Consider the following 14,456-nt stretch of genomic DNA (forward strand, 5'->3'; position numbering starts at 1 on the left):
TATGTGCATTGTATCATAATGCTAATAATGATTGCATGGGGAACAAGATACTCAGAGTCTATTTATCCTTTTAACCAAGGAGATGTGGATCATTCGTAGTGCTTATTGGCTTTACTGTTCTTCTCTCTTTTAGCATGTGTGGGGAGATTGTCCACCTCCCGTCCCTTCACAGCACGTATGCCCATGGGCTTATTGGGCCAATGAAATGTGAGCAGAATGACTGGTAGACATAAAAAGAATTATTGTTCAGTTCTTTATATTCTCTTCCTCTAAGTGGTAGGCCCATGACTAGGAAAATCTGCATTTTTAAACTCAAAAAAATGACTTTACGTTCTTTTCTAAGTTAAAATTGTTATGACTCCCTTCTTTTCAAATGAACATCAGAGCTTCTTTTCACATGGATGCTTTGCCTTTTTTATTATGACTCTCCCTGAAGTCACGATGTATTTTTGAATCTCTTTTCCAGTATATTTTACATTGTTTATTCTTAAACCCTGTTTTCAAAATATGTACTTGAATTGCTTTTTAATTATTTATTATAAGTTTGATTATCTGTGAGTTCAAGGGTGTCTTTCTTCTGTGGATGCTAACTCCTCTGGGAAGACGTCCCGGGAGCCTTGTGGATTATACCCGTATTTGTTAAAGAACCCACGATGCCGATGTGGTCAAGTCCCAGGTTCGTCATTTCACTTCTGACTTATGAGTGAGCACATCATGTCTTCTGACTTGGAATTTTTTAAAAATAAATGCTTAATGTCATTCATATCACTATGACTAGGTACTTTGTGATAAAGGAAGGACATTCAGTGTGGAGCCCTCTTCCCCACTGACCCACATTTTGTAGATATTGTGAGCTCGAAATATATTTTTTAAGCCACTAAGATTTGGGGGTTATTATTTACTATGGTATAACCACAGGCTATTGGCTGATACTATTGAACATTGAAATTATTTGTTTCAGGTATCTGACACTCTCCAAAAGGAAAATAACATTATTTTTAACTCCTCAATTCCCTTAATGGGTCTATGGATCAAACCAAAATCAAACGCAATTGCTGTTGAGTCTATTCCTACTCCAGAGCATCAACATAGGACAGAGTAGACCTGGCCTGCAGGGTTTCCAAGGCCTTGCTGTATTTTTACAAATAACCTGTGCCTTGTAATTTGGTTTGCCAACCACTGTGTTTGCTTGTCCACCACTCCCTTACCCTCCCTGTGAGGCATTTTTATAAACACACTATGCTAATCTTTTCACAGCAACATGTAAAAAAAATATATATATCTATTGGTTTGGCTGTGCTTATGAAAATGTTTCTTGGGTTGAGGGAGCAGTTGGCGAGCAAAAACAGAATACGCGACTTATTTGCTTAAAAATATGGTAGTTTTTAGGGAAGCAGAATGCCACATCTTACTCCCGAGGAGAGGGTAGTGGGTTTCAACTGCCAACCTTTCAGTTAGGAGCCGAGCCCTTATCTACTATGCCACCAGGGGTCTTTCAGATCTATGGATAGACATGTGATGATAACTTTTAGCATAAAATTGGTGCATTCCCTTAATTAATCCAGAAAGCAATGCTTAAAGCACATAAATAAGTATATGCATCCCCAAACCACTTGACCTTATTTTTTTTATTGTAGTAAGTATATATACACACACACACAACAAAATATTTATCATTTCAACATTTTTTGCACGTAAAATATGGTAAAGCAAATTGAACACATTTTTTAAAGAAAATTTTGGTCTAATAATAAATATATCTATTTTCCTTACCATATAAGGAAAGACCTATAAAGTGTTCCTCATCCCTTCATACAGAACCACTCCCCTGCCCAAACTGAACCCTCATTTCACAGAATACCTTTTAGTGATATTTTTATGGTCTTCAAAAGGACAAATATTTTCGTAATTATTTCTAGATTGAATAAATGCCGGAATATTTACATTTCTTCTATAGTACTAAATTGTTGCATTTCAAAATAAATTAATAGTGTTCTTTCAAGTTTTATCAAGATTTTAAGTGTGAATAAACAGAGAAGATGAAGTTTAACATAAAATATTGCTAAGGATAACATTTTAAGCCTGAAATAGTGGGAGCTTTTGACTTGCTAAACACATATGACTAGGGCTTGCTTAATCATAACATCAGATCTCTCACTCAACTACCAATTCAAATCGTTAAAAACCCTCAGAGTTTGATAAGTGATATATATTAATGATTTTATATATTAAATTTACATAAATTACATCTAGATAATTCCAATCAATAATCTCAGTTTACTGCTGAAAACATAAATTTCGACTAAAAACTTAAGGTGAACCTGAGCAATTTCCTGATTGAAATATTTTCTTATGATTCTTCTGATGGCACGCTTTATTGGTTCATTTCTAAGACTACAGATTATTGGGTTGAAAAGGGGAGGGGGGAATTATGGAATAGAGCGCAGAAAGGATCATATCCCGGATGGTTGCAGAGATTCCAGATGGCCTTAGGTACACACAGAAGCCTGAACTGAGGAAGACCGACACCACGAGGATATGAGGGATGCGGGTGAAAAAGGCCTTTGCTCTATCGATTCTATTTGGGAACTTGAGCACAGTAGAAAATATGTGAATGTAAGACCTGATGATGGAAATGAAACATCCTCCATCAATCCCCAGACCAGAGCAAGGGTTATCATCTCATTACTAAAGGTGTCAGAGCAGGAAAGCTTCAGCAGAGAGGGGATGTCACAGAAAAACTGGTGAATAACATTGAAATGACAAAAAGGGTGCCTGAAAGTGATGCCTGTGTGGAATCCTGAGTAGACCAGACCACCGAGGATGGAAACCAGTGTCATGTGGACACAGACCTGAAATTTCATCATCACAGGATAGTGGAGAGGCTGGCAGATGGCCACCTAGCAGCCATGGGCCATGAAGCTGAGGAACAGTAACTCCACATATACAAAGAAAATCACTAGGAAGAACTGAGCTGCATATCCTGCCTTTGAAATGGCACTGCTGTTAAACAGTGAGTTGACATATGAATTAGGAACTGTTAGAGAAATGTAGCATTCATCCAAAATGGACAGATTCCTGAGGAAGCAGTACATGGGGGTGTGAAGGCTCTTGTCCAGCTTGGTGACAATAGCAATGAGAAAATTGCCAATGAGAGTCACCAAATACATCAGAGAGAAGGATACAGCATGCAAAATCTATAGTTCCCATATATGGGAAAACTCCATTAGGAGGAAATCCATCATCATGGTGGAATTGGGCACTTCTGATTGAGGGAGCTATATGTGGGAGGCAATGAGAGAAGCCGTGAGCACACAAAGAATTAAATTATGAGAAGATAGCTTTCAACTGATATTTTTTCTTGCCCCCTTCCTAATTCTAATCCCTACCGATGTTCCTAACATTTTGGAAGGTCAATTATGTATTACTTTGGTAGCCTCCATAATATTCCTATTCCTACTGTGAGACTGAAGTGAAAATAATGACCACTTTGTCATAAACAACACACATGTAAGTGTTTAATATATATTTCTATATATTTCTGTGTGGATATGTAATTTTCTCATGATAAAATAAATATTGATGGAGTCCCAGGGCGACAAAAGGTTAACATGCTTGTTGCTAACCAAATTTTGCATGTTTGAATCTACCCAGAGCCGTCTCAGGTTTGTGATCTTCTTTCAAAAAATCAGCCTTTGAAAATCCTATGGAGTACAGTTCTACTCTAACACACATGGAATCACCATGATTCAGAGTTGACTCAGTGGCAAGGTTTTTTGTTTGTTTGTTTAATATACATATAGATTATATTGATATAGTTGGCTTTTGAAAGGAACTTTGGAGATAATGTAATTTTATTGGATAATTGGAACAAAATATTTTAAATACTTTTCCAGTTTTGCATTCTTCTTCTGAAACTATAGACAGTAAAACCTAAAATCCAACCCATAGGACAAAGTAGAACTACCCCCATAGGGTTTCCAAGGAGCAGCTACTGGATTTCAACTGCCAACCTTTTGGTTAGCAGCTGAGCTCTTAACCGCTGTGCCACCTGAACTCCCACAGTCCTTGATATGATGGAAATGGTGATAGCATATTGCTCGTTGTTTCACTGCTTTGTTTTGGCTCCTGACTGCCAGCTGACATTTTTGTTTACTTTGAATAACCAATTCAGTGTTATGAAACATTTGGTTTGACTACCATTTCTTTGAAAAGGTGTGATAGATTGTTATACTGGGACCTATACACAGTATTGTTTTTAATTTCAATTCATCGTGTCTTCCCAAACAAGATAAGAAGTTTGTGCAAAGCAGTGAGGTGAAGCATCAGTATGGAAGCAAGAATAGGGTCAAAATGATGGTAATCATGAAAAAATACTATTTTGTGCTCTGGATAGAGGAAAACTTTCTTAATTGCAGTTTATCCCAAACAGGCTATCAATTGTAGCTTATCCAAATGTGCAAAGTACTGGCTAAAACACCAGTGTTTATTTATAGACTGCAGAGATATGTCCCTCCCATTGGCAGAGTGTCCTGCTGCTAGTCCCTCTTAAAACCTCTTGAACCTTCCCCTAATATTGCTTCTGTATCATCTTCAGTTTTCCAACTCTTCCAAGTTTCTTTGTTCTGTTTGCTGAAATACGAAAACATCAACAAAATTTTGTATACCTTACAGTTTTTTTCTTTCGTTCACCTTATATTACTAATATTGTTTTTCTTCTTTTTTATCTTTAACTCAGCCAAACACCCAATGGAATAAGAAGCTGACAGTGGATGGAGAGTGAAGAGAGATATGTGCTGAGGGACCCTTCCAGCTAATGCACACAGACCTGCCATCTTGGGCTCCTGTCGGGGATCAGCGGATAGGGAGCATGGGAAAGTAGCTTCACTGAGCTCCCAGCAGGAGACAGGGCGTCTAGTAACCAGTGATACATGCTTTCCCACCCATTGTCCTCTCCCAGTTCCTCTTTTTCTAAGGTTCCTGGCTGGCTGCGGTGGTTCAGCTGGTTGGGAAGGGCAGTGTCAGTGCTGCTTGGTTTTGCCCCACCTACATAGGAGATCAGTGGACATGGAGTAAGGGAAAGCAGCTTCATGAAGTTCCCAGCAAGAGACAGAGCACCTGGTAAGGAGCAATATACGATTTTCTAACCTCCATTCTTTTTTTTAAAATAATTTTTATTGAGCTTTTAGTGAACGTTTACAAATCAAGTCAGTCTGTCACATACAAGCTTATATACACCTTACTCCATACTACCTCTTACTCTCCCCCTAATGAGTCAGCCCTTCCAGTCTCTCCTTTCATGACAATTTTGTCAGTTTCTAACCCTCTCTACACTCCTATCTCCCCTCCAGACAGGAGATGCCAACACAGTCTCAAGTGTCCACCTGATACAAGTAGCTCACTCTTCATCAGCATCTCTCTCCAACCCATTGTCCAGTCCCTTCCATGTCCGATGAGTTGTCTTCGGGAACGGTTCCTGTCCTGGGCCAACAGAAGGTTTGGGGACCATGACCGCCGGGATTCCTCTAGTCTCAGTCAGACCATTAAGTATGGTCTTTTTATGAGAAATTGGGGTCTGCATCCCACTGATCTCCTGTTCCCTCAGGGGTTCTCTGTTGTGCTCCCTGTCAGGGCAGTCATCAGTTGTGGCCGGGCACCATCTAGTTCTTATGGTCTCAGGATGGTGTAAGTCTCTGGTTCATGTGGCCCTTTCTGTCTCTTGGGCTCATAGTTATCGTGTGACTTGGTGTTCTTCATTCTTCTTTGATCCAGGTGGGTTGAGTCCAATTGATGCATCTTCGATGGCCACTTGTTAGCATTTAAGACCCCAGATGCCACACTTCAAAGTGGGATGCAGAATGTTTTCATAATAGAATTATTTTGCCAATTGACTTAGAAGTCCCCTTAAGCCATAGTCTCCAAACCCCCGCCCTTGCTCCGCTGACCTTTGAAGCATTCATTTTATCCCAGAAACTTTTTTGCTTTTGGTCCAGTCCAGTTGAGCTGACTTTCCCTGTATTGAGTATTGCCCTTCCCTTCACCTAAAGTAGTTCTTATCTACTAACTAATCAGTAAATAACCCTCTCCCACCCTCCCTCCCTACCCTCCTCGTAACCACAAAAGTATGTGTTCTCCTCCTTTTATACTATTTCTCGAGATTTTGTAATAGTGGTCTTATACAATATTTGTCCTTTTGCCTCTGACTAATTTCACTCAGCATAATGCCTTCCAGATTCCTCCATGTTATGAAGTGTTTCAGAGATTCGTCACTGTTCTTTATCGATGCGTAGTATTCCATTGTGTGAATATACCACAATTTATTTAACCATTCATCCATTGATGGACACCTTGGTTCCTTCCAGCTTCTTGCTATTGTAAACAGAGCTGCAATAAACGTGGGTGTGCATATATCTGTCCGTGTGAAGGCTCCTATTTCTCTAGGGTATATTCCGAGGAGTGGGATTTCTGGGTTGTATGGTAGTTCTATTTCTAATGTTTAGAAAACCCCAGATAGATTTCCAAAGTGCTTGTACCATTTTACATTCCCACCAGCAGTGTATAAGAGTTCCAATCTCTCTGAAGCCTCTCCAACATTTATTCTTTTGTGTTTTTTGGATTAATGCCAGCCTTTTTGTTGGAGTGAGATGGAATCTCATCGTAGTTCTAATTTGCATTTCTCTAATGGCTAATGTTCGAGAGCATTTTCTCATGTATCTGTTAGCTGCCTGAATATCTTCTTTAGTGAAGTGCGTGTTCATATCCTTTGCCAACTTTTTGATTGGGTTGTTTGTCTTTTTGTGGTTGAGTTTTAACAGAATCATATGGATTTTAGAGATCAGGCGCTGGTCGGAGATGTCATAGCTGAAAATTCTTTCCTAATCTGTAGGTGGTCTTTTTACTCTTTTGGTGAAGTCTTTAGATGAGCATAGGAGTTTGATTTTTAGGAGCTCCCAGTTATCTCGTTTCTCTTCGTCATTTTTGGTAATATTTTGTGTTCTGTTTATGCCTTGTATTAGGGCTCCTAAGGTTGTCCCTATTTTTTCTTCCACGATCTTTATTGTTTTAGTCTTTATGTTTAGATCTTTGATCCACTTGGAGTTAGTTTTTGTGCATGGTGTGAGGTATGGGTCCTGTTTCATTTTTTTGCAAATGGATATCCAGTTATGCCAGCACCATTTGTTAAAAACACTATCTTTTCCCCAATTAACTGACACTGGGCCTTTGTCAAATATCAGCTGCTCATGTGTGGATAGATTTATATCTGGGTTCTCAATTCTGTTCTATTGGCCTATGTGCCTGTTGTTGTACCAGTACCAGGCTGTTTTGACTACTGTGGCTGTATATTAGGTTCTAAAATCAGGTAGAGTGAGGCCTCCCACTTTCTTCTTCTTTTTCAGTAATGCTTTACTTATCCGAGGCTTTTTTCCCTTCCATATGAAGTTGGTGATTTTTTTCTCCATCACATTAAAAAATGTCATTGGAATTTGGATCAGAAGTGCATTGTATGTTTAGATGGCTTTTGGTAGAATAGACATTTTTACTATGTTAAGTCTTCCAATCCATGAGCAAGGTATGTTTTTCCAATTAAGTAGGTCCTTCTTAGTTTCTTGTAGTAGTACTTTGTAGTTTTCTTTATATAGGTCTTTTACATGTTTGGTAAGATTTATTCCTAAGTATTTTATCTTCTTGGGGCCTACTGTGAATGGTATGGATTTGGTAAATTCCTCTTCGATGTTCTTTCTGTTGATGTAGAGGAATCCAAGAGATTTTTGTATGTTTATCTTATAACCTGAGACTCTGCCAAACTCTTCTATTAGTTTCAGTAGTTTTCTGCAGGATTCCTTAGGGTTTTCTGTGTATAAAATCATGTCATCTACAAATAGAGAAAATTTTACTTCTTTGCCAGTCCAGATGCCCTTTATTTCTTTGTCTAGCCTAATTACTCTGGTAGGACTTCTAGCACAATGTTGAATAAGAACAGTGATAAAGGGCATCCTTGTCTGGTTCCCGTTCTCAAGGGAAATGCTTTCAGGCTCTCTCCATTTAGAGTGATGTTGGCTATTGGCTTTGTATAGATGCCCTTTATTATGTTGAGGAATTTTCCTTCAATTCCAATTTTGGTGAGAGTTTTTATCATAAGTGGGTGCTGGACTTTGTCAAATGCCTTTTCTGCAGCAATTCATAAGATCATGTGGTTTTTGGTAGATTACATTAATGGCTTTTCTAATATTAAATCAGCCTTGCATAAAAAAAATACCTGGTATAAATCCCACTTGGTCATGGTGGATTATTTTTTTGATATGTTGTTGAATTCTATTGGCTAGAATTTTGTTGAGGATTTTTGCATCTATCTTCATCTATGTTCATGAGGGATATAGGTCTATAATTTTCTTTTTTTGTGATGTCTTTACCTGGTTTTGGTATCAGGGAGATGGTGGCTTCATAGAATGACTTAGACAGTGTTCCATCATTTTCTATGCTTTGAAATACCTTTAGTAGCAGTGGTGTTAACTCTTCTCTGAAAAAGTTTGGTAGAAATCTGCAGTAAAGCCATCCGAGCCTGGGCTTTTTTTTGTTGGGAGTTTTTTGATTACCTTTTCAGTCTCTTTTTTTGTTATGGGTCTATTTAGTTGTTCTACTTCTGATTGTGTTAGTTTAGGTAGGTAGTGTTTTTCTAGGAATTCATCCATTTCTTCTAAGTTTGGAAATTTGTTAGAGTACAATTTTTTGTAGTAATCTGATATGATTCTTTTAATTTCAGTTGGGTCTGCTGTGACACGGCCTATCTCCTTTCTTATTTGGGTTATTTGTTTCCTTTCCTGTATTTCTTTAGTCACTCTGGCCAATGGTCTATCAATTTTGTTAATTTTTTCAAAGAACCAGCTTTTGGCTTTGTTAATTCTTTCAATTGTTTTTCTGTTCTCTAATTCATTTCATTCAGCTCTAATTTTTATTCTTTGTTTTCTTCTGGTGCCTGATGGATTCTTTTGTTGCTCACTTTCTATTTTTTCAAGTTGTAGGGACAGTTCTCTGATTTTGGTCTTTCTTCTTTTTGTATATGTGCATTTATCGATATTAATTGACCTCTGAGCCCTGCTTTTGCTATGTCCCAGAGGTTTTGATAGGAAGTATTTTCATTCTCGTTGCATTCTATGAATTTCTTTATTCCCTCCTTAATGTCTTCTATAACCGAGTCTTTTTTCAGCAGGGTATTGTTCAGTTTCCAAGTATTTGATTTCTTTTCCCTAGTTTTTCTGTTATTGATTTCCACTTTTATGGCCTTATGATCTGAGAAGATGATTTGTAATATTTCGATGTTTTGGATTTTGCAAAGGTTTGTTTTATGACCTAATAAGTGGTCTATTCTAGAGAACGTTGCATGTGCACTGGAAAAAAAGTGTACTTTGCAGCTGTTGGGTGGAGTGTTCTGTATAAGTCAATGAGGTCAAGTTGGTTGATAGTAGCCATTAGGTCTTCCGTGTCTCTATTGAGCTTCTTACTGGATGTCCTGTCCTTCTCCGAAAGTGGTGTGTTGAAGTCTCCTACTATAATTGTGGAGGTGTCTATCTCACTTTTCAGTTCTGTTAAAGTTTGTTTTATGTATCTTGCAGCCCTGTAATTGGTGCATAAATATTTAATACGGTTATATCTTCCTGGTCAATTGTCCCTTTTATCATTACGTAGTGTCCTTTTTTATCCTTTGTGGTTCAGTGTCCTTCTTTATCCTCTGTGGTGGATTTAACTTTAAAGTGTATTTCGTCAGAAATTAATATTGCTACTCCTGCTCTTTTTTGCTTATTTTTTGCTTGATATATTTTTTTCCATCCTTTGAGTTTTAGTTTGTTTGTGTCTCTAAGTCTAAAGTGTGTCTCTTGTAGGCAGCATATAAATGGATCATGTTTTTTTATCCAGTCTGAGACTCTCTGTCTCTTTATTGGTGTGTTTAGTCCATTTACATTCAGCGTAATTATAGATAAGTATGTGTTTAGTGCTGTCATTTTGATGCCTTTTTATGTGTGTTATTGACAACTTCATTTTTCCACTTATTTTTTTGTGCTGAGACGTTTTTCTTTGTAAATTGTGTGTTTCTCATTTTCATAGTATTTGACTTTATGTTTGCTGAGTTGTTACATTTTTCTTGGTTTTTATTTTGAGTTATGGAGTTGTTATACCTCTTTGTGGTTACCTTCATATTTACCCCTATTTTTCTAAGTAAAAACCTAACTTGTATTGTCCTATATCGCCTTGTATCCTTCTCCATATGGCAGTTCTATACGACCTGTATTTAGTCCCTCTTTTTGATTATTGTGATCTTTTACATATTGACTTCAATGATCCCGTTTGGAGCGTTTTTTTTTTCTTTTTAAATTATTCGTAATTTGTTTTTGTGATTTCCCTATTTGAGTTGATATCAGGATGTCCTGTTCTGTGACCTTGTGTTGTCCTGGTATCTGATACTATTGGTTTTCTGACCAAACAATTTCCTTTAGTATTTCTTGTAGCCTTGGTTTGGTTTTTGCAAATTCTCTAAGCTTGTATCTGTAAATGTTTTAATTTCGCCTTCGTATTTCAGAGAGAGTTTTGCTGTATATATGATCTTTGGCTGGCAGTTTTTCTCCTTCAGTGCTCTATATATGTCATCCCATTGACTTCTTGCCTGCATGGTTTCTGCTGAGTAGTTTGAACTTATTCTTATTGATTCTCCTTTGTAAGAGACCTTTCTTTTATCCCTGGCTGCTTTTAAAGTTTTCTCTTTATCTTTGGTTTTGGCAAGTTTGATGTTCATATGTCTTGGTGATTTTCTTTTTGGATCAATCTTAAATGGTGTTCAATGAGCATCTTGGATAGATATCCTTTCATCTTTCATGATATTAGAGGTGTTTTCTGCCAACAGTTCTTCAACTATTCTGTCTGTGTTTTCTGTTATCCATCCCTGTTCTGGGACTCCAATGACGTGCAAGTTATTCTTCTTGATAGAGTCCCACATGATTCTTAGGGTTTCTTCATTTTTTTTTAATTCTTTTATCTGATTTTTTTTCAGCTATATTGGTGTCAATTCCCCATCCTCCAGATCTCCTACTCTGCATTCTAATTGCTCGAGTCTGCTCCTCTGACTTCCTATTGCATTGTCTAATTCTGTAATTTTATTGTTAATCTTTTGGATTTCTGAATGCTGTCTCTCTATGGATTTTTGCAACTTATTAATTTTTCCACTATGTTCTTGAGTAATCTTTTTGAGTTCTTCAACTGCTTTATCAGTGTGTTCCTTGGCTTTTTCTGTAGATTGCCTTATTTCATTTCTGAGGTCATCCGTGATGTCTTGAAGCGTTCTGTAAATTAGTTTTTTATATTCTGTATCTGGCAATTCCAGGATTGTATCTTCATTTGGGAAAGATTTTGATTCTTTAGTTTGGGGATTTGTAGAAGTAATCATGGTCTGCTTCTTTATGTGGTTTGATATCACCTGCTGTCTCTGAGCCATCACTAAGATATTGTAGTGATTTATTCTGTTTCCTCACTGAGTCTTATCTTGTTTTGTTTTCTTTCAATATACGTGGATGGGCTACTAGATTGCACTGTCTTGATTGTCGTAGCCCTTGACTCACTTATGTCCTATTACCAGCTGGTTTGGGCTGTTACCAGATATATAAGCCTGAGTCCATTCACTCTTCTTGAGTAGAATCTGATTTGGGGTCATCAAGTGTGTGGTGCAGACTGTCACCTATCCACCTAGAGAAGTAGTGGTGATAGTTGTGTGCACCATATTCTAATAGCAGCAGAGTTCACACTCCAGGGGGGCAGGATCCTGACAGGCTTCCCCCAAGTGCCAGTGAGGTAGGTGTGTCTCTATTCCTAAAGCACTTTGGTGGGTGGGCTCTGCAGCTGTACCTTAAGCCCCCAATGCAAGTACCTCTACAGATTGGTAGGTGTCACCCTCCTTAGACCCCTAAGGCAGGAGGCTAGGTGGTCTGGGGGGAGCTTCAGCCCTCAGTTCCCTGTTGTGAGTCAGTGAGGGCTCTGTTGAATACGCAGAGGTGTCAGACCTGGGAAACTTGTCTTTCCAGTAATCCACTAAAACAATTACAGTCAGATCCCTATCAGAATTGCCTTTGCATTATAATAGCCACCTTGTTCACTGTAGGGTTAAATGCCCAAGACTGTGGATCACATATGCTTGGCTGGAGCTGGTTCCATGATTTAGGCCAATTAGGGGAGGATTTTTGGTCCCTGGGTTTTTTTGTAGCAGCTTCTCTCAGGCCAGGAGAATGGGTTAGGAAAAGGCCAAAAATAGAAAAAGGAAAGAAAAACCACAGCGCAGTTCACTATCTGGTTCAGGAAATTCCAATGTTAATGAAGCCACCTTGGAAGGGGAGGGGAGGCTTCAGATAAATAGGAGAGAGTAGCACCCCGGAATATACACAAAGTTACTTATCTTGCTTGGGATGACTGTTTTATCTGAGATTCCCGAGGGGTGCATTGACTGTGTGCACTGGCTGGGTAGAGATTGCCCCCAAGGGTCAGGCCCACGTCCCGTGCTTGCACTGTCTCAGAATCCGTGGTTAGTTCCTCCGCTCCCAGTCCAAACCCCAGCGCCAAGGTTCTCCAGCTGGGACGCCACACTCTAGCCTCCAAAACCACTCGCTGCCTCCCGGTGACATCTCCTCCACTCAGCCGCATCACTGTGCTGCCTGCGTGCACTGGCTGGGCTTTCCCCGAGGTCAGTTCAGGGGGCTAGGGCTGTGCCCCGTGTTTGCGTCATCTCAGGATGCCATGTTCAGTTCCCCTGCGCCCAGTCCAAAGCCCAGCACCAAGGTTTCCTGACAGGGACGCTGGCTCCAGGCTCCGAAAACAGTCGCTGCTTGCCTGTGGTTGTTCGTTCTCAGTCTCTATCACTCAGGTCAACTCTTTAGATCTGTGTTTGATGGTCAGGTTCGTAGATTGTCATGTATGTGATCGAATCACTTGTTTTTCTGAGCCTTTTTTGCAAGAGGGATCTGAGGTAGCTTCTACCTAGTCAGCCATCTTGGCCCCTCCTCCTAACCCCCATTCTTAATCCTCTTCCGCCTCGGCTCCTCTGCTTCCCACCAGCCACAGTCTGTTTGCGTGGAGTTGCCTGCTTTGGCCTCAGACCACTTGGATTCACCCTGCCCACACTGGCCTGCCCCCTGAACTGGTGTTTCTTCTTTCCATTTCTTTTGGTTTCTTCCATGCATCTTACCACCTCCCCTTCTTTTCGCTTGAACAACTGGCTCCATGTGTCACCTTTACTTCTTCTTGAAAGGCTGTGAAGCCCTCTTTACTGGGGAATCACTCCTCTGGCCCCCGACACCACACCACATTGATGGGATCCCTGGGGCCGTTTTTTTTTTTTTTTTTTGGCTTGTTTTGTTTTGATTTTTTCTGGCTTTTTTTGTTTTGTTTTGTTTGTTTTCTTTTTCTTTTCATGGCTTGGGAGCACCTTCTAGCCAGGCTGCACTGCACGTCTTAGGAGACACTCCTCCAATCCAGGCAGCCACAGAGGTGGGATCCTTGGGGGCATTTCTTTCTTCTTTCTTTTTTTTTTTCTTTTCTCTCTCTTTTTGCCTTCTCACTTTCTTCATTTCCAAGTTCTTGTCTCTCTATACTTACCTTCTTTTTCTGTCTTCTGAATACCTGGTGCTGTGTGACATCTATACCCCCTCTAGTGAGGCTATACCACGCAGCCTGGGAGCAACTTCCCCTGTCTTTGTGGTCCCACTGGTGGGACTCCTGGGGGCTTTTCTTTCTTTTCCAAATTTTTATCTGGTTATTTTTTACTATTTCCTTTTTTTCCTCCTTTTGCATTTCTTCATTTCTCATCTCTCCTCTCCCATGGCAAGCTCCCTTAGCACTTTTTTTTTTTTTACTTTGTTTTTGGCTCCTCTTTCTCTCTCTGTCTACTCTTTCCCACACCCCTATTAGCTCCACACATTACATCATTCCTCCTCTTTCTTGCCTACCTGCACTGTGCACTGAGCATCACACTCACAAGCAACACAGGGACGGCCTACGGAAACCTGCCCAGCACTGATTCCTAGCCCACCCTGTCAGCCCTAGTACGTGCGACAAACAACCCATCCCAGCCCCTCCCCTTCAACTGGACCTGTGCTGCTGCACCATACCTGAGTGTCTGGCACTGCCCATTGGACAAGGAAGTGAAAAGTATTGTGACTACAGACAAGCAAACCACAAAGAACGCACAGCCAGCCTGCTCAGACATAACCAAATAACACAAAAAGTAGGCTGAAACAAACAAATCTACAATCAAGAAATTAAGAAAATAACTACTGAATGTCCCATAAACAGCAGATGATATCAAAACATACAAAAAAACAAGAAAGGATGGTTCCAGTAGGAGGCATCCAAAATAAAACAATAGTTGACTTTCCAGTACAAGAAAAGGCACTAGAACTACCTGACAGAGAATTCAAAACTCT

Source organism: Loxodonta africana, chromosome 2, assembly GCF_030014295.1.
Source record: "Loxodonta africana isolate mLoxAfr1 chromosome 2, mLoxAfr1.hap2, whole genome shotgun sequence".
Lineage (NCBI taxonomy): Eukaryota > Metazoa > Chordata > Mammalia > Proboscidea > Elephantidae > Loxodonta > Loxodonta africana.